The following is a 20479-nucleotide window of genomic DNA, read 5'->3' as shown; positions in this document are numbered from 1 at the left end:
CTCTGAACATTTAGTGTTTGGCTTATTATGGGACTATCCCTTGTCTGTTGATTACCACCTGGACTGGCCTTAGAAACCAAATGAAAAACGTTACCGCAGTATAATGTGCAAAACATGGGCTTCCTCCACGTTTCCAATCTACCAACCAAATGACTGTGCTTTCTTTTACTCCCTTGACTTTTGGACAGAATCATCATTGTTCCACTTCTTCCTGTTTCTTCGGGTAACAATATATTCATCGATTTAAAAATACTCTTGCATGATTTTCCTTTGTTACAGAAATTCCCAAGTCTTTCCCTGAATGTCATTTCAAATAGAAATTACTACCAGAAGGACTTTTAAAATGGGTTTTACTAGAACCAGAGTTAAATAAAATAAAATAAGTTAAATAAAAGTTCCCACTCTTCATCCCCCCACTTGAACTACCTCCTGAGCCCAAATTTACAAATTAATTCCATGGGTCATGGGAGTGTAAGTGCTGAATTATTGGAGAGGTGCTTATTTTTGTCCATCTCAGCAAAGAATCCCTGGCATCAGCTGTCCTTTGGTTTCAGAACTGCAGTGCTTCAAGCTGGCATTGACTTCTTCAGTATTAAGTTGTAAGACTCCTGGGCACCAGATTTCTTGTAGCAGTACCTGCTACTCTCTCGCATTGCCTGCGGACCCCTTGATCAGATCTTTGTGGAGATGCCTTATCTCATTAAAGATTTCATTTAACAGGAATGTTGAACTTAAGCTTTTTCTCTTCCCCCGCTCCCCTAACCTGTAAACCCAACAATTTAGGGGAGGCATTTGGCAGATTAAGGGTTTGGATTAAGAAGTAAAGCCAATATGGTACTGGAAATTTTAATACTAATGCTATCTGCTTTAGCTTAAAATGCAAAACAGGTGTCTAAAGAAAGTTGCTCTTTGTACAAGAAGCAGGGTTTTAAAACTAGCCATTAAAAAGTCTTCACTCTCTTTGACCTTTTCTGCCCCCCAGCTTTTAGACATTCAGCCCTATTTTTGCTTTCTCAGAGGTGCCCTTGACAGTACTGTACAGAAAACCCCCTTTAAGCATGTCCCATTTTGTTACCATGTATTTTGGGGCTTCGATTCAGTCGACGGCAAAGGGGTTGTGCACTCCGGGGAAGTGGAGAGTGAAGCTGAATGCTGCTTTGCCCAGATAATAGTAATTGTCTTAATGGCGTTCACTGGGGTTTTCATCCCGCCTTGACTACTGTGTCTGCCTCCTTGCCGATGTCCTTGCCTCCTGTCTCTCCCCAATGCAGTCCATACTTCACTCCGCTACCTGGATCATTTTTCTACAAAAATGTTCAGGCCACATCTCACCACACCTCAGGAACCTCCTGTGGTTGCCCATCCACCTCCACATCAACCAAAGACTCCTCGCCCTTGGCTTTAAAGCACTCTATCACCTTGCCCCCTCCTGCCTCACGTTGCTACTCTCCTACTACGACCCAGACTGCACACTTTGCTCCTCTAGTGCTAAACTTCTCACTGTGTCTCCATCTTGCCGCCGACCCCTAGCCCAAATCCTTCCTCTGGCCTGGAACTCCCTCCCTCCTCATATCTGAAAGAAAATTACCCTCCCTCAAGGCCTGTTGAAGACACATCTCCTCCAGGAGACCTTCCTTAACTAAGCCCTCTTTTCCTCTTCTCCCACTCCCTTCTGTGGCACCCTGACTTTGCTCCCTTTATGTTCTTCCCCTTGACTCTATTTATTGCCATTGTTTTTGTCTGCCCGTCTCCCCCGATTAGACCGTAAGCCCGTCAAAGGGCAGGGACTGTCTCTATCTGTTGCCGACTTGTACATTCCAAGCGCTTAGTACAGTGCTCTGCACATAGTAAGCCCTCAATAAATGCTATTGAATATTGAATGAATTCCCTGCCCCCTCGTCCCCCAGCCCTTATGTACATATCTATAATTTATATTCATGTCTGTCTCCCCCTCTAGACTGTAAGCTGATTGTGGGCAGGGAATGTGTTGTATTGTTATATACCCACCCCAGCCCCCGCACAGCATTTATGATACCGTATCTTTATATTCTTTTATTTCCCCTATCTGTAACTTAGCTTAATGTCTGTCCCCTCCTGTAGACTATAACCTCTCTGTGAGCAGGAATCCGCTGTGCCAACTCTGCTGATTTGTACTTTCCCAAGTGCTTAGAACAGTGCTCTGAACTCAGTGTTCAATCAGTATCACTGATATAATTTTGACAGGAGGACCTGTGAAGCATCAGCTAAAATTGTTTTGTATTGCGTTGGCATTAAGACCGCTCTATTGGTTTTAAGTACACTATGGCATTTTTTCCCTCTCGAAGAAATAAACTGGAAGTTCCAATTATATTTGGGTATGTACTTAGGAAGTCAGTCGCTGAGTGAACAGCTATAACATGTTTAATTGCGGCATATATTTCACATAAGGAGGGAACGACTGACCAGTTGTAAAACTCTTACTTTTTTAAGACGTCATCTAGCGAAGGGAAAGTAATGCCCAGCAGTGTGGCCTAGTGGGTAGAGCACGGGCCTGGGAGACGGAAAGACCCGGGTTCTAATCTCAGCTCCGCCACTTGGCGACTGTGGCTACAGGCAGCGTGGCTTAGTGGAAAGAGCGTGGGCTTGGGAGTCAGAGGTTCTAATCCTGGCTCTGCCACTTATCAGCTGTGTGACTTGGGGCAACTCAACTTCTCTTGGCCTCAGTTATCTCATCTCTAAAAAGGGGGTTAAGACTGTGAGCTCACGAGGGACAACGTGATTACCCTGAATCTACCCCACTGCTTAGAGCAGTGCTTGGCACATAGTAATCACTTAACAAATACCATTATTATTCTATGTGCCTCAGTTCCCTCATCAGTAAAATGGGGATTAAGACTGTAAGCCCTGTGTGGGACAGGGACTTAATACAGTGCCCAGCACATAGTAAACACTTAACGAATACCACAGTTATTATTAGCAACATCCGGGACACAGGTTTAATCACTGATTGAATCTTGCAGGCCTACGTTATTCATGCAAAATTTTCACAAATTGAACAAATTTTGAGCATCTTGAGAACATAGGTGAACTTTTTACTGGCAATATTGAAGAAACATACTGAAGAATATGGATAGGAGGGAGAAAAATGGGTGACTAGCAACATTAACCGGAAAGGTGAGTATGCAAAAGAGGATTCAAAGTTGTTTATCAACGTCCCAGCTGGCATTCATTCATTCAGTCCTATTTATTGAGCGCCTACTGTGTGCAAAGCACTGTATTTAGTGTTTGGGAGAGGACAATATAACAACGAACAGACACATTCCTACCCACAAGGAGCTCATAGTCTAGAGGGGGAGACAGACGTTAATAAATATCAATAAATGATATAAATTACACCCATTCAAGGGTGGGTGCCAGAACTGGAAATGGTCTTCCATTTCAGTTCCTCCTCATCCTTTTTAGGTACAGTGCTTTGCCCACCGTAAGCAGTCAGTATTACCACTGATTGATGAATTGCCCCCAAGATGGAGAGGGTTGTGGGGGGGCGGGGGGAAGACTCTCTCAGCCCCTCCCTTCTGAGGCAGTTCCTTCTATCAGATTATCAGGAAGCCCCGTTCCCTCTTATTGTTGTGGAGGAAATTGACTCCAGGTAAGCTGGTGGGTTGTGGGGCTGAGTGAGGGATGCTTTGTCTTTCGTTCGATTCAGTGGTGTGTATGTGTATGGGTCCAGGTCCTGGGCATTTGGGAGAATGCAATGGAGGCATTCAGGGAATTTCTTGTCCAGTAAGATGGGCAGACCCAAACTGTATACAGTCAGCACAGGAGAGAAGATAGAGATTAATTGGCATCAATTTAATGTGTAGATAAGGTTGGGACTTGTTAAGCGCTTACTATGTGCAGAGCACTGTTCTAAGTGCTGGGTTAGATACAGGGTAATCAGGTTGTCCCACGTGTGGCTTATAGTCCTGATCCCCATTTTGCAGATGAGGTAACTGAGACACAGAGAAGTGAAGTGACTTGCCCACATTCACACAGCTGACAAGTGGCAGAGCCGGGATTCAAACCCATGACCTCTGACTCCCAAGTCCGGGCTCTTTCCACTGAGCCACGCTGCTTCTCTGTGTGTGTGTGTGTGTGTGCTGTGGGTGACTGTTGGATGATTTATTTACATATCTTTGTAGAGAAGCAGCTTGGCCTGGTGGTTAGACCCTGGGTTCGTTCAGTTCAGTGGTGTGTATGTATAGGTCTTCTGCCACTTGTCTTCTGTGAGTCCAGGGGCAAGTCACTTCACTTCTCTGAGCCTCAGTTACCTCATCTGTAAAATGGGGATTAAAACTGAGAGCCCCATGAGGGACAGGGACTGTCCGACCTCATTTGTTTGCATCCACCCCAGCGCTTAGTACAGTGCCTGGCACAGAGTGAGTGCTTAACAGATATGACAATCATCATCATATCTGTAATTTTTATTTATATTAATGTCTGTCTCCCCCTCTAGACTATAAGCCCGTTGTGGGCAGGGAATGCGTCTAGTCTGTTGTTATATTGCACTCTCCCAAGCGTTTATTGCAGTGCTCTGCACACAGAGCAAAATACAGTCGCCTAACATGACCCAGGGAGGTGGTAACTAGTTGGAGCATTTCTCTAGCAGGGCTTCGAAAAAGGGGAGTGGAACAGTGTCACCCTTGGACTCTTCGCTGGTTTAAGGATTTAATTTTCTTTGACGCTAAGCACTCTGTCAAATATTAAAACTACAGAAAGATGGGAAAACAATCTCCGTCTCTGCTCCTGCAGGGACGTGTTCCTGGTCCCACCAGATGGCACTAAAGGCCTTGATGCTTTTGAACAGTCCTGCTTTAAATTGTCTGCTTACACCGAGGCAGCACAGCCCTGTTCTCCCGAGAGAGGTTCATTCCTTGCCTGTTCCGTCTGAAATAATCACGTTTTATTATTGAGTTGGCATTAAGTTGGGTCAGAGCACCAGGCAGAGATTCAGTCTCTAAAAAAGGGTTTCTCAGGTTCCCGGAGTTGGAAACCAGGTAATTTTGAAAACGACGTAGATAAGTCAAAGCCCTTCACAGAGGAACCTTCTTCAAAAAGGTTCTTTGAACGGGAATTTTAACTTACGGGTTGTTAGCTTATCCTTTACATCGGTACCTTGTTCTCTTTCCTAAACTGAAAAGAAGAGTAATAATTGTGGTATTTTTAGGTGCTTATTATATGCCAAACACTGTACTAAGCTCTGGGGGACATTTAAGATAATTAGGTCAGTCTCCTCCATGTCTCACATAGAGCTCACAGCCTGGGGGGAGACAGAACGGGTATTTAATTCCCATTTTACAGATGAAGAAACTGCGGCACAGAGAAGTTGAGTGACGCGTCCAAGGTCACACAGCAGGCAAGTGGCAGAGTCAGGTTTAGAACCCAGGTCTTCCTGTCTCTCGGGCCAGTGTGCTTTCCATTAGATAGTTGGGGAGATGATGCTCAAGCTCTGCCATTTTCCCTATTTTTAATTTATTTTATTGTCTGTCTTCCCCTGTATACTGTAAACTTCACATGGGCAGGAATCACATTTACCAACTCTATTGTACTCTCCCAAGCATTTAGTACAGATCTCTACACATAGTCGGCATTCAACAGATGCCATTGATTGACCAGGCCACACTGCCTCTCTTGCATAGGAGGCATGAGATGTGTGACTGTGGGCAAGTCACTTCTCTGTGCCTCAGTTACCTCATCTGTAAAATGGGGATTAACTGTGAGCCTCACGTGGGACAACCTGATGACCCTGTATCTCCCCCAGCGCTTAGAACAGTGGTCTGCACATAGTAAGCACTTAACAAATGCCAACATTATTATGATGAATTCTTCCTTTCTTGTTCCCAGAGGTTTGTTGTGGTTTTTTTTTAGCTCTCCTTGCTTTAAACCCCCCCTGTATCTGTTTAGGCAGAGTTGAACTGCTGTGGCTTCTCTTTTTCAAAGTGTTTTTCTTGGCCATATTAGGAAGAAATCTCCCTTTATCTTTTCTAATGCAGTAGTCTGCCCTTTCTGGTGTAAGGAAAACAGCAATAAAATTCCCTCTTTGTGGCAGTTGAGCTGAGCGGCCTGTGTATGCCAGGAATAAAATGGTGTTCCTGAGCAACTTTTTACAGGCTAGCTGTGGATACCCACAGAGCAAGCTAATTAGTACTTAAAGGAAAAGACGTCACCTTTGGCAGGCCTGAGAAGATTGGCTCTGCGGATCCCACGCATTGTCCTTAAACCACCATAATTAACAGCTCTGTAATTAATAAAGAGAATCAGCACTTTTAATTAAATCTTAATAAGCACCTTAATTACAGCCCCAGAAAAATGCATTGGAAATTGTATTTCTGAGCAATTTCAGAGGTTTTGAGCGTTCGGACTGTTGAGGCGACTTGCCGTCGGCCTAATGTGGCCTGTAAAATGTGTTCTCTCTTGTCGGGATGTGCTCCCGGTAGAGCGGAGGGTAGAATTCACCTCTGAGGGGTGTGTTCTTTTAGGAGTGCCTCTGTTTTTGTCTCTGCCACCCACTCTACTTGCTATTTGAAGGTGGCAGTCAGACGTAATTGCGGTTTTCCTGCCTTACCCCGTGCTGCCACTTCTCAAGCCACGATGTGGCCCTTTTGCACCGAAATAAAGCAGATAGTTGCGGAGATGATGCTCAAGATCTGAAAATTTGGAGGCTAACCCCCTTTTCCATCATTGCACGCATCTAAGTCAGGGACGTCGGGACTGTTGAGCGTAAGCTCGTTTCGGGCAGGGAATGTGTCTGTTATTATATCGTACTCTCCCAAGTGCTTAGTACAGTTCTCTGCAGACAGTGAAGAGCTCAATAAATATGAATGAAGGAGTAGATGTATTACTTAATAATAATTATGGTACTGTGTGCCAAGCACTGTTCTGAGCACTGGGGTTGTTACAAATTAATGAGGTGGTTTACAGTCCCCCTCCCACATGGGGCTCACACTCTTAATCCCCATTTTACAGATGTGGTAACTGAGACCTAGAGAAGTGAAGTGACCTGATCAAGTTCACACGGCAAACATGTGGTGGAGCCAGGACTAGAACCCGGGTCCTTCTGACCTCCGGGCCTGTGCTCTATCCACGAAGCCACGCTGCTTCCTTTGTGCCGGCCATTTGCGTTTGACAGGAAGGTGTGGGCTGGCTGTCCTCCTACCAACTCTCTAGTATGAAGACTTGCTCTGCTAATCAGCAATACCCACCGGTGGGCCCGCAGAGCTGGCCAGCGTGGATCAGTGACCTCAGAAACAGGTGCCCGTGCAGCCCACGCACTGAGGCATGAGCAGTGTTGGGGTAGGAAATTTAGCCTTCACACCTACCCTACGATGACCCACTCCATCACCAGTTAAAAACGGTAATGCCGGTTTGACCCGTCCTTCTCGTGTACTGAAGTCGTCATCAGCCGCGCCGACCAGGTGCCAACCTGTTGAAACGTTGGCCCCGCAGGCTAGCTCCCATTCCGGCCCGCGATGAGCTCACCCGGTCAGAGTGCCCGATCGTGGCGGGGCCTTTTAATTCCGGTTCCTTCCGTCCTTATGTTCATAGCTATCAAGGGTTAGGGTTCTACCGTACTTTCAGAGTTCGACAGATGAGAAACCGGCACGGAGCGGGTGCAGGCTGCCTGGTGCAGTGGATAGAGCACGGGCCTGGGAGTCAGAAGGACCTGGGTCCTAGTCCTGGTGCCGCCACATGTCTGCTGTGTGACCTTGGGCAGGTCACTGTACTTCTCTGGGCCTCGGTTACCTTATTTGTAAAATGGGGATTAAGACTGTGATCTCCATGTGGGATGGGAACTCTGTCCAACCTGATGATCTTGAATCTACCCCAGCATTAGGAACAGTGCTTGACACATAGTAAGCGCTTAACAAGTACCACAGTTATTATTATTGTTTGAGTTTGCCTTGAATTAGAAAAAGATCCTACTTGATTCTCGGACTGTCATCGGTACATCTTACCTTGCTCTCCTCCACCCCTCTCACTATACAATCGATAGCTTGAAAATAAGTGATTCTTCCCAATAAACTCTCAAAAAATCACCCCAGAAAAGATCTACTTAATAACCTATTATAGCCATGGGGTTTACACCCGGTACCTAATGTGAGCAGAGCTTTTCCCGATCTCTTTGAGAAAAGGAAGACCGAGACCCTACGGATCCCCGAGATATCTTCTGTGACCTTGGGCTTTCGCCTGTCTGTGCGGTTATGCATCCAAGCACTATCCAAATTAGTTGGATTACTCTCCAGTTCTCTTAATGGAAATGTTTTCATGAAGTGGAGGCCACAGGTGCTTTCTGATCTTGATGACAAAAGAGGTTAAAAAAAAAAAGAACACTCCTTACGTGACTGCACTTTCCATCCAGAAACAAAAGGTTTCTAAATGGAAAAATAATCATCCTGCTTTCCCATTAGTCAGTTGAACTCACCAGTGATTAAAAATAAAAGTTCATGAGGCTTAGTACTCATTTTCAAGTAGGCCTGAAATTGTGTTTTCCATTTCGCAGGCCCTGGCCTGTGGCAGTGTATTTGTGTGACAGATGTTTATGACTGAATAGCTTATTGTTATTTAAATGGAAAAGTTGCAACTTTGCAGAGCAGTGCTGAATGAGTGTCTAAATGGAGTGTCAAACCATGAAGCCCAGTAGTGGCTCATGTGGGATCGTCTTTCCTCTCTGTAGTTCTCAGCCAACCCCTGGCAATTGCGGCCACACTTTTGTGAGGCGATGGAGTCTTGTTATGTCCATCCTGCTAAGTTTGCTAAATAGATCACAGTATCTGTTTTTTTAGTGGTATTTAAGCGCTTATTATGTTCCAAGCACTATACTAAGCGCTGGGGTGGATACAAGCTGATCGGGTTGGACACAGTCCCTGTCCCACATCATCTTAATCCCCATTTTACGATGAGGCAACTGAGGCAGGGAGAAGTGAAATGAGTTGCCCAAGGTCACAGCAGACGAGTGTCGGAGCTGGGATTAGAACCCAAGTCTTCTGATTCACGGACCCGAGCTCTTTCCACTAGGCCGTGGTATCTTTCTTATTTCTGATGAAGTTTTACAAGGTCTTGATTACCTTTAAACTTTTTTTTCCCTTTCCGCTCCCAAACTCCATAGGTGGTCTGTCGGGCTGAGCTGCTTATCACTGAGGGTCAACTGTAAACATGAAGGCTCACTAATACTGACTCAGTGCATTGTTTCCTCTATGATATTTCCATTGTATATCAGGACTCACAAAAATAGAGAGGTGGGGTATTGTGTGGCTTTCATAGTTGTAACGTATAAATATTTAAATGGATGTAGGCCTTGAGGGTATAGTGATCCTTCATAGTCAAAATTGATGGGGCTGAACACACAAAGATTGTCTTTTGTCATGTTGTCATGCTTAGTTTTGCAGTGCCTAACACTGTTCTGGCTTTTGTGTCGTTATCTCTTGAAGCTTCTATTAGAAAAGAACTGGCAAGTGAGGCGACCGTGGTCTAATGGATAGAGCACAGGCCTGGGAGTCAGAAGGACCGGGGTCTTATCCCGGCTCTGCCACTTGTCTGCTGTGTGACCTTGAGCAAGTTACTTCATTTCCCCCGCCTCAGTTCCCTCATCTGTAAAATGGGGATTAAGACTGTGAGCCCAATATGGGGCAGGGACTGTGTCCAACCTAATTACCTTGTACCCACCCCAGCACTTAGTACAGTGCCAGGCACACAGTAAGTGCTTAACAAATGGCATTATTATTATATTAATATAATAAGAATAATGGTTCCTTTCTTCATTGCAAAGTGCCTGGCCGGTCTGTCCGCTCCAGTTGTCTCTGGTCTGCCAGCTATGATGCCATATTTCATGCGGTCTGATTTCCTGCATCGTTCAGATGTTTCCTCGGTCCCTTTTGCTTTTGGCTATCCCACTTCAGTTCACCGCACAGCAGCTGCTTGTGCTATTCTCATCTGTTCTTTTTCACACCCTACCAGCAAAGTCAAATTTAAGTAAGTGTGGCTTCAATATTAGCAGAGTGATAGAGTTCCATTGATTGTACCATTTCTTTGCCACTTGAAATAGAACGGAACCTATAAATGATGTTGATGGAACTGCTCACTTTCTGTGGTTTTTGGTGATGGTGGCATTTGTTACACACTTACTGCGTGCCAAGCACTGTACTAAGCGCTAGGGTATGTTCGAGATAATCGAGTTGGTTACGGCCACTGTCCGACGTGGGGCTCACTTTCTAATGGGGAAGGAGACTAGGTATTGAATCGCCGTTTAACAGAGGAGGAAACTAAGGCACAGCGAAGGGAAGTGATTTGCCCAAATTTACACAGCAGACTGCTGGCAGAGCCAGGATTAGAACTGAGTTAGAACTGACTGCAAGCACCATGTGGGACAGGGACTGCATCCAATTTCATTAACTCGTATCTACCCTAGTGACCAGAGCAGTGTTTGACACATTGTAAGTGCCTTACAGATACCATTAAAAAAAAAGGAACCGACAGCATTTGGTGACAAATTAAATGTTGGGGGTTAAAAGAGAGAAAGGAGTAAAGGATAATGATGTGATTATGGACTTGAGACTGGGAAGATGCTAATGTTGTCTTGTTGGGAAAGGAGTCAAGGGTAGAGGAGAAAATTTGAGCAGAATACGAGGAGTTTAGACTCTAGCCAGCCTCCTCCAGGATAGGGAGAGAAGCAGCGTGGCACAGTGGAAAGAGCCCGGGCTTGGGAGTCAGAGTTCATGGGTTCGAATCCCGGCTCTGCCGCTTGCCTGCTGTGTGACTTTGGGCAAGTCACTTAACTTCTCTGTGCCTCAGTTACCTCATCTGTAAAATGGGGATTAAAACCGTGTGCCTCACGTGGGACAACCTGATCTCCTTGTACCCCCCAGCGCTTAGAACAGTGCTTTGCACGGAGTAAGCGTTTAACAAATAACCACCATTTATTTTGATTTTTTATCTCACTATCCCCGCCTCCAAGGAAAAGCAGTTTTTAGGCCTGGTCTTTGTAACTCTGTATTCCCTCAGAGAAAGATGTGGTGGCTCATGTATTTCTCGATTTCACTGAATCACTACCCAAAGAAGCAATTCTACCACTTTTTGGCAGCTCTCAGAAAGTACTGTTGTCCTCTTAACTGTAACCCCGTTGTGGGCAGGGAATGAGTCTACCAATTCTGTTACGTTGTATTCTCGCAAGTGCTGCGTCGAGGGCTCTGCAAACATGCACTCAATAAATAGGATTGATTGATGGATGTAAGTGTCAGCAGTGCAAGGAGATTGAGGAAAAGAAAACCACTGTGGAGTCAGCAGCTGCCAATCACTGGATTTGTGCTGCACCTTGTAACTTCATGGAAGGAGAAGTAGGACTAAGGACTAACATAAAACCAATCTGGAGATTCGAAGAGTGAGAAGAAGTGCTGTGCAACATTCGGAAAGCAAACCAGAAATTAGAGATCAGAGGCTTCCAGTTTTCTGCTTTTGCTGCCTTTTCTTCTCCCCTCATGTTTGTTTCTTCCCATGTCATAAAACTTTTCAGATAGAATCACCCAGATCTGAACATTCACAGTGAATGAGGCCTTCCCTTCTAATTATGTAACCAACTTAGATACCTAATTCTTACACTGTAGTTTTTATTACTCCATTTTAGTGGGAAAATTCTGTTTTTCATCCATCTGCTTTTTCTTGTCTTAATCATGTTACACCATTACTATTCCTAAGGCAGTTGGTGCCTGTCTGCCTGCCTCCTCTGAGAGAGAGCTTCTCAAGTCAGTCAGTGTATTTACTGAGCACTTACTGTGTGCACAACACTGTACTAAGCACTTGGGAGAGTACAGTATAACAATATAATATACACATTTCCTGCTTACAGTGAACTTACGAGCTAAAGTGGAGACCATGTCTTTTATTTTTTATCCCCAAGTGTCTAGATAATAATAATAATGTTGGTATTTGTTAAGCGCTTACTATGTGCAGAGCACTGTTCTAAGCACTGGGTTAATAATGTTGGTATTTGTTAAGCGCTTACTATGTGCAGAGCACTGTTCTAAGCGCCGGGGTAGATGCAGGGTAATCAGGTTGTCCCACGTGAGGCTCACACTTAATCCCCATTTTACAGATGAGGTAACTGAGGCACAGAGAAGTGAAGTGACTTGCCCACAGTCACACAGCTGACAAGTGGCAGAGCCGGGAGTCGAACTCATGACCTCTGACTCCGAAGCCCAGGCTCTTTCTACTGATACAGGGTAATTAGGTAGTCCCACGTGAGGCTCACAGTCTTAATCCCCATTTTACAGATGAGTTAACTGAGGCACAGAGAAGTTAAGTGACTTGCCCACAGTCACACAGCTGACAAGTGGCAGAGCAGGAATTCGAACCCATGACCTCTGACTCCCAAGCGCGTGCTCTTTCCACTGAGCCATGCTGCTTCTCTAGATGGTGCTCCATGCACAGTACTTGCTCAACAAATGCGATTGAGGAAGAAAAGAGTTAGTGAATGTTCATGGCAGAACAAATTAGATTGGAAATTGGGAAACTAAACGGATTCCCTTTTTCCACATGCCCAAGGAAGGAGATTCCCAGACCTCCTTTGAGAACCCATTCCGGCCCATCCCTAAATAACCTTTAACTTAAACCTCCCAAGTCCATTTCTTGTTCTGTCTTCAGGGACTCTGAAGAAGAGCTCAAGGTGAAAGCAGCATATTCTAGGTTATGATTATCCATTTACCCTCAGGACGAAGATAGAGCTTTCTTTAAATGGAGCAAGAGCCCAGGCGGAAAGTTGCCAAGGGAAGAGATGCTTAGATGTAAAAGGGAATGGAAGTCAGATTGCTGGAAACCGTAACAGCTCTATTGAAGGAAGTTGACATTAGTAAGGGTGATTTATGCCACCCTGTTGATTTATAAGAGCCTCATTTCTCATAAATTCTGTCTGAGATTAAACTCTCCACTTTCTAGGCGGTGAGCCCTCCAGAAAAACAAGTCGGGTAACTTCCCAGGCTTACATTCTTCCTTCTTGTCTCATGTTGACATTTTGGCTATTTTAACCTTGATATGGCACTGCCTGCCCTCTATTTTTTGAAGTTGAGTGGATTCGATTGAGAATGTTGGGAGTGGTATTGCCCAATGCTAGGAAAGCGGGGCTTTGGCACCTACTGCAAAATATGTCCAAATCCTCAACTTGCTCAAATATTGTTTCTCATCCCCATCTGGGGAAAGCTACCTAAGATGGACCTAAAAAGAGGACCCAAAGTACAAGTTTTGAGCTTCAGAAAGGAAAACTACAGGAACCTTTTATTGGCTATTTTTCTTTGACCGCAATTAAATAATCCATTTGCCTTCCTCATACAAGAAGCAGCGTGTGGAAAGAGCATGTGGAAAGAGGACCTGGGTTCTAATGCGGATCTGCCACTTGTCTGCTGTGTGACCTTGGGCAAGCCACCTCACTTCTCTGTGCCTCAGTTACCGCATCTGTAAAATGGGGTTAAAGAATGTGAGCCCTATGTGAGACAGGAGCTGTATCCAATCCGATTATGTTGTATTTACCCCAGTGCTTAGTACAGTGCCTGGCATAGAGTGAACACTTAACAAATACCATTAAAACAAAATTCACCCGGAAGCCTTTGTAGAACACAGTTATTTGTGTGGACTCCTGTTGATTTTTGTGTGTGTGTGAACAGATGCCACATTACTACTTTTTGAGAAAAACATTTGTTTTGAAAATGTTATAAATCGACATGGCTGGTTTTATGGACTATAAGTTAAAAACTATAGGTTTTGTCTTCCAACTCTGTCACATTGTACTCTCCCAACAGCTTAGTACAGTGCTTTTTACAGTATGCCCTCAGTAAATACTACTGACTGATTGAAGAATGACAGACTGATAGAAGCAGCCAGTAGTTTCTCAAAAAGCGAATAGTCAACAGCACAGACCATGGCTTGCTTGAGCTGTGTCTCAGCCTGAACTCTGGATCTCTTCCAACCTCTCAGCTGGCTGGAGCCAATGGAACATGACTTTATTATTATTATGATTACTACTACTAATAATAATTTATTCTTTGTAGATAGATGACCTCTCCTCTCAGACAGGCACCACTCGGACTCAAACCAGTCTTTCAGTTCCCCACCCGCTTCACTCTTTTTTTTGTTGTGAATGAAAAATGTCCCCCGTCTTTTCCCTCATATCTTCTTTCCTGAATCAGGTTAGTTTGTTCTCCCTCCCTCTCCCCAGATACCCCAGTGGTCTCTTGTTGTTCCCAATCTGGCCACACCTAAATCTTCCCCGCTGCCAAAGGTCTCTCCTAAGCGACAGAGCATAGGGTCTCCTGTCAGACCGTCCATTTGGAGCTCCATGAAGAAACTTTTCTACATGACAGACCCAGTCATGAGAACATCATGGGAGCGAGGGAGAGAATGTAGCCCAAGCCCCTTCACCTCTCCTTTCAGAGGCTCCTCTGTGAATCAAGATGTTCTTAGGTGCAGGGTCTCCTACTTGTGGCCTGTGACCTGCTGGGCCAGAATATGGTGTCGGCACTGCCAGGCCGAAGGCTGCGTTACGTGCCAGGAACCACTGCCCACTTCATGTTTCTGGACTTCCCCGGGACCAAGGCCCACCTGAATTGTTCGACGCCACATCTGCCACCTATTCTTGGGAGGGGGCCAGAATCGCTAGTATCCATTCAAGATCAATCAATGGTATTTATTGAGCACTTGCTTTGTGCAGAGCACTGTACTAAGCACTTGCGAGAGTACAACAGGATTAACAGACACGTTCCGTGCCCATAAGCTTACAGTCTAGAAGGGGAGACAGACGATATAAATAAATAATTTATAATATATAATTTAAAGGTGCGTACCTGAGTGCTGTGGGGTGATTATCATATGCCCAGAGGGCACAAATCCAAGTGCGTAGATGACGCAGAAGAGAGAGCAAACCCGGGAAAAGAGAGCTTAATCGGGGAAGACCTCTCTGAGGGGATGTGACCTTAAGATGATCTCTTCACAATGAGTCTGGACGATATGTTGGTCTGCTCACCCCTACCCACCCCTTTCGCACTCAGATCTATTTGGTATTTCCTATTGCTTGCTGGTTCTTCCTTTCTCTCCCTGTGTCCTCTCCTCAGTCCATTTCTCTTTACGATTCATAGTTACGTTCTCTCAGAAGCCTGATCCCCACTAGCATAATATTGACACTGTAGATTAGTCCTGAACTGGTTCTGAATAAAAATTCCTTTCCTAGAGTAAAACCCTTGGACCTTGTACTGACTTGCCCCGTACCCTGCCTTTTTCCCCCGCCCCCTAGATGAGCAGAATGAGTTTAGCAGTAACTTCCAAGCGTGCTTCTGTCCTAGCACCAACAAGGGGTGAATACATTCTTAGACGTGTCTTTTGGCCTGTTTTTGGCCTTCGAGTGGAAATGATCTCACTGTCTCTCTGTTGGTATTTTAAGGAAGGCTATTCATGAACAAACTAAATGTAGGCATTGAAGGAGTAATGAGAAGGACCCAGGAAAAGCTTGAAGTCCCCTAGGCTTCTCCAGTGTGGTAATGTCTTCCGTAATCAGGCGGTGGGATTTCGGCCTCTCTGGCAAGTCGGTCACTGGCGGAATTTGCCGATGAGAATAAATTATAGGAAATTGTAAAATATTGACAGGGATGTAGAAGACTGGTAAAGAACGCTGAAGTTGTATGCTTCTGAAGCTCTCGGTGCTGTTCAGAGGCGAGAATCATTAATTATTCAGTTGTATTTATTGAATACTTACTACGTACTGAGCACGGTGGTAAGTGCTGAGAGTACAGTACAACATTAAACACACATATTCCCAGCCCACGACTGCACATCTCAATCTACCCTCTCATTTAATCTGAAGAGCAGTGTGGTCCAGGAGCATAGGCGTGTGACGCAGGACATGCGGATTCTGGTCCAGTTCTGCCACTAGCCTAATGTGTTACCTTGGGCAATTAACGTAACCTCTCTTTTGCTTCAATTTCCTCCTCTGTAAAATGGGGATAAAATACCTGCTTTCCCTACCTCTTTAGATAAGTGAGACAGGCAATAGCGCAATCTGAGAATCTCGTCTCTACCCCAGTGTTTAGCAAAGTGCAGCCTGGCACCTAATAAGCCCTTAAATCCCATAATCATTATTATTAAGACAGAACAGATTCTGATTTCTGCTCCCCTCCCCTTTTCTTTGAAGTTATAAAATCTCTTTTTAAATGCCTACTAGGTCAGTTTCAATCTGCAGGTTGCCCCAGATGACCGGTCAAACTTTGATGAATCACGGTCCGGTATCGTTTTCCTCAGGCTTGCCGCCTTAACCGCGAATGGAGATTATACCTTAACATCCACTCTTGTTAGAAACAAAGCAGGGCTCACAACCAGATGGATGGCTGGTTGCTGTCAGTGGGAAATAAAGGGAGCAATTATCAGGGAGTTCATTCATGGATAATCAATAGCCTGGTGAACCACAGGCTGTTGCTGATTCACTGTTCTTGTCTCTCTTCCTGCCCCACCTCTTTTTCTTCCAGCTCATCATCCACCCACACCAGGAGTCACCTGGCCAGAGCTCTTCCTCTGAGAACCTGCCGACCAGCCAATTTGGTCCACCTACTCGTTCTCTGACCCAACGGCTGTGGGAGCGTTCCAATTCGGGGCATTGTTTTAATTTAAAAAAAATGAAAGTCTGATTTGACTCTGTCAATGGACCTAATTAAGGTTGATATACTTTTATTTAAAAAAAATCTTCCTTCTGGTTCCAGTTTTCCTTAATCGCCCATCCAAACTAGGACAGTGGGAGAGAAGAGAAAGGTTTAGCACCGTACCAGTCATGGCATTGACATTTCCTTCTCTCTCCTTGGTGTGAGACAATTGTCCCTTTGACCAAGCACCAAAAGGGGAGCATGTGGAACTCACAGGCATGAGAAACGTGTGGGTATGTGGGGTTTTGGGAGCCTGAAGATATTGAGGAGGGAGCCTTTTATGACATCTTCCCGCCTGCCTTAACTTGTGGTGATATGATAAACAGAAGAAAGAGTGGAGATGCAGTTTTTGGTGCTAGCATGTCATCTCTTATTATTTTTGTCTCCAATATCTAATTGGGAGCAAACAACATTGAGAAGCATTTCTTAATCTGGTACTTCTAGGAGCATGCATATTGTTGATTGTCAGGATCATTCTCAACTCAGGTCTCTCCTCCAAATAGTCTCTCGTTTAGCATTGCGTGTACATTTATTGAGCTCCTCCTGAATGGCAGGCATTGAATTTAGCACTTGGGAGAGTATCACACTAGCAGATGTTAATTTCTGGCCATCAAGGAAAGTAGAATTTAATGTGGAGGGCAAAACAGGTGAATATTATTTGCAGATAATAAAATTGGAGATGGGGGAAACTAAGGATAAAGCAGGAAGCAACACAACACAGGATGAAACAGCTGAACAAATAACTGAATGATCAGAAATATATTAGAAAACATACAAACTCTCATGAGTGCAAAGAATAAGAATAAAATTCACAAGTGGTAAGGATGGGTGTTCAATTGATGAGATGTTGAGAATTAATTGGGGAAGGCTACCTGGAAGAGGAGGAGGAGCAGAGCTTTGAGTAGTGGGAGAGCTGTGGGTTAAAGGATTTGTGCTGGGGATGGGGGAAGCGGGAGAGTTGAGAACGAGGTGCATTTAGAACTAGAACTCGGGAGAAGCCAAGAGTGTAAACTGGGGCAGAGCGAGTGAAGAGAGCCAAGAAAATGGCTGGCGGAGAGCTTTGAGATCAAAGATGAGCAGTTTCTATTTCTGCTTGATTGAATCAGGTAACCATTGTAGGTTTCCCAAGAGTGGAGGAATGCGTGCTTTGAGAAGGAGTTCTGCGCAGTAGTGTGAAATATTGACTTTAGGGGGAGAAGATGGAGTCAGAGAGGCTAGTGAGAAACGCAGAAGCTTGGAAGAGGCATAACTGTTGCCAGGATGGAGTTTAACATGGAGGGGGCTTCTTGGGATTTTAAAGAAGGATATTCTGGGAGCATTTGAGGTCTTCACAGTGCTGGTCTGGGATGGAAAGATACAGCACTCAAAGTCAATCAGGCCTAATAGACAGCTTTAACAAGCTGGAAAATTTTTACCTGGACTCAGGTGAACTCTTAAAACATGACTTTGGATCAGCCATGTATTCGAATTTAGAACACGAAAGTGCAACCGACAGCCTCTCCAGAGCATCACTTTTGTGTTCAAAATTCAAATACACAGCTGATTCCAAGCCCTCTTTTAAGTGTTCTTTCAAGTCCAGATACAATTTTTCCAGCTTAACTCCCTATTTGTAACCTATTTGTGGTTAGTGAAAGAGAAGCTGAGCTTTCTCTCAAGGGCGAATTCAAACACTGTATCCCTTTTTTAATAAGCCAGTTATTTTGTGCGGTAGCAAGGCGGGTCAAAAATGGTGTTTTAATATGAAAACGGTGCCCGTTTTATTACATTCAGTGAACTGATTGGAAACACCTCACCCCCCCCCCCCACCCCAAGAACCTCAAGATACAAACAGTTCTGTAAGTCCAGTCCTCCCTCCACATCAAGGAACGTGCATTCCCTAACAAGGAACACTGGAAGGTCCATTCTTCACCTTTGTCCGAGTTGTCTGCCAAAGCTGACCTGGCTCAAGGGGAGAATCGTCTCCCGAGAGCCATCCCCCACAATCACCCGCAATTCAGGGTGTCCGAGTTCGAGTGACGGACTCACTGGGAGTGAAGCAACTGTGGATGGGCATCCACAAATATACCCAGCCCAAGGGCAGCCGTCGTGACTCTAATCATTCTTCTGATGGGGGCTTTATAACAGCTTGCCGTATCCCCAGGAAACAACAGGAAGAGGAGGAGTTGGACTCTGCATTTTCTGAAATGAGGAGTTCCTACCGTGTAGTTTCATTTCCTCTAGGAATCTCTTCTTTGACCATTAATAACCACTTTCTGCATGAATGAACAAGGACAGGACACCTAGAATTGAGATCTATAAGCAATCAGGATTGCCTGCTGATGTCTTCTAGGGTTCTACCAAGTGTGCCTTAAAATTACCATGAGGGGGGTCAAACATGACTGGAATAATTATAATGCAAAATCTTCATCACAATGGAATCGCCTGGCTCAGTCCAAATTCAGTACGATGTCCTTGACTCGATATTTTTCCATCTGTACGATCGAAACACTGAAACTGATTTCCCCTATAGCAGGTTTCTGTTGCTCTAACCATTCTATTTCATTGTTCTTTATAATCAAGATAACATGGAATTGTTGAACATTTTAAAAATAGACTAGGAGACTTGGAGTTCTAGTATTGAAAGTATTTTAGCTCTGTATGGCAATTATGCATAATTCAGACGAGGGGAAGTGGGAGGTCAGGGAGAAGGGTGCATATGGAGACGAAGAGGGCACGTTTTGACCCTGAATAATGCTTCCTTTTCCCTCCCATATCCCTTTTTATGACTAACCTAATAAAGGCAATATTCATCACCGAAGTCTTGTGGTATATTCAGCTGCATTAGTCATTACCCACACCCTTCAACATTCCTCAAATCAGACTGAGACTATGAAAGAAAATCTCATACTGTACGCGACAGAAATGTCTTTTCCTTTGTAGGATGAAATGTGGCTATAATATCTATATAAAGATGAGACCCGGGAGTGATTAAGACTATAAATCAAGAAAGTCTGCAGTTGGGCTAATTTTTAAAAGTTGTTTTATTTGGAGCAACTTAAGCTCGTTATTTTTAGGAAAGATTAATGGCCTTTCTCTAGAAGCGCTGACAGGAACAGGGCTCCAACTATCTTCTTTATTTCTTTCAGAAGAGATGCAGTGCCCGATCCTTGAGAGGGAGTTTAATAATGTTTCCTTCTGAAACTCAACTCTCCTGGTGAAACTTAAAGGACACTCTATCCCATTTGGGTCTTCAATCTGTTCCCGTTTAATACAAACCCTAGAGGACCCTAGATTTGTGTTTGTTAATCCGAATGTGCATTACAAGAAGCTGGCTCATCTTAGGATGATGATTTAAAGTGATCTTGAAAACCAAAAAGTTGTTGCTGCTGTGTTTCAAAAGATGAGAGTTCACTGGAAGGAATGAACTGTCATCTTTTGAAACACAGCAGCAACAACTTTTTGGTTTTCAAGATCACTTTAAATCATCATCCTAAAATGAGCCAGCTTGTTGTAATGCATTTTGTAATGCAGGAGCTGCTCTGTGGTTGGGAGATTTCTGGCATAATCATAAGCTGTCCTAAACCAGAAGGGTTTGACAGTGGGTCTCTTCATTGATTCTGGTGTTAATTTGCAGAACTCAGTCCAGTCTTTGAGGAGACTTTGTCTTCCACTTTGGTGGGATTGGATTGGTGAATTGGAGTGAAGGTGTGGGCTGAAAATTTTCCAGAATGGCAAACCCAGAACTTGGCTAGCAGCGGCCAAATCAGAATCTGGAGTGAGAGTCTTGACAGAACAGGAGGACCCAAGATTGGAAACAG

At 44.5% G+C, this 20479-nt stretch overlaps 1 protein-coding gene across 5 annotated transcripts in view; it reads left to right on the top strand.

Annotated features, from left to right (window-relative positions):
• LOC100076131 (cytochrome c oxidase assembly factor 1 homolog) overlaps positions 1 to 20479 on the top strand; it is a 63545-nt gene that overhangs the window by 18010 nt on the left and 25056 nt on the right. The window contains exon 3 of one of the 5 annotated variants that reach the window (XM_029064182.2): positions 16512 to 16698. The exons of the other annotated variants lie outside the window; for them this stretch is intronic. The gene's annotated coding sequence lies outside the window, so the exon portion shown is untranslated. The remainder of the gene's footprint in view (positions 1 to 16511; positions 16699 to 20479) is intronic. 5 annotated transcript variants of the gene reach the window in all.

The sequence above is a fragment of the Ornithorhynchus anatinus genome, chromosome 4 (assembly GCF_004115215.2).
Source record: "Ornithorhynchus anatinus isolate Pmale09 chromosome 4, mOrnAna1.pri.v4, whole genome shotgun sequence".
Taxonomy (NCBI): Eukaryota; Metazoa; Chordata; class Mammalia; order Monotremata; family Ornithorhynchidae; genus Ornithorhynchus; species Ornithorhynchus anatinus.
This window is presented reverse-complemented; position numbering and strand designations above follow the sequence as displayed.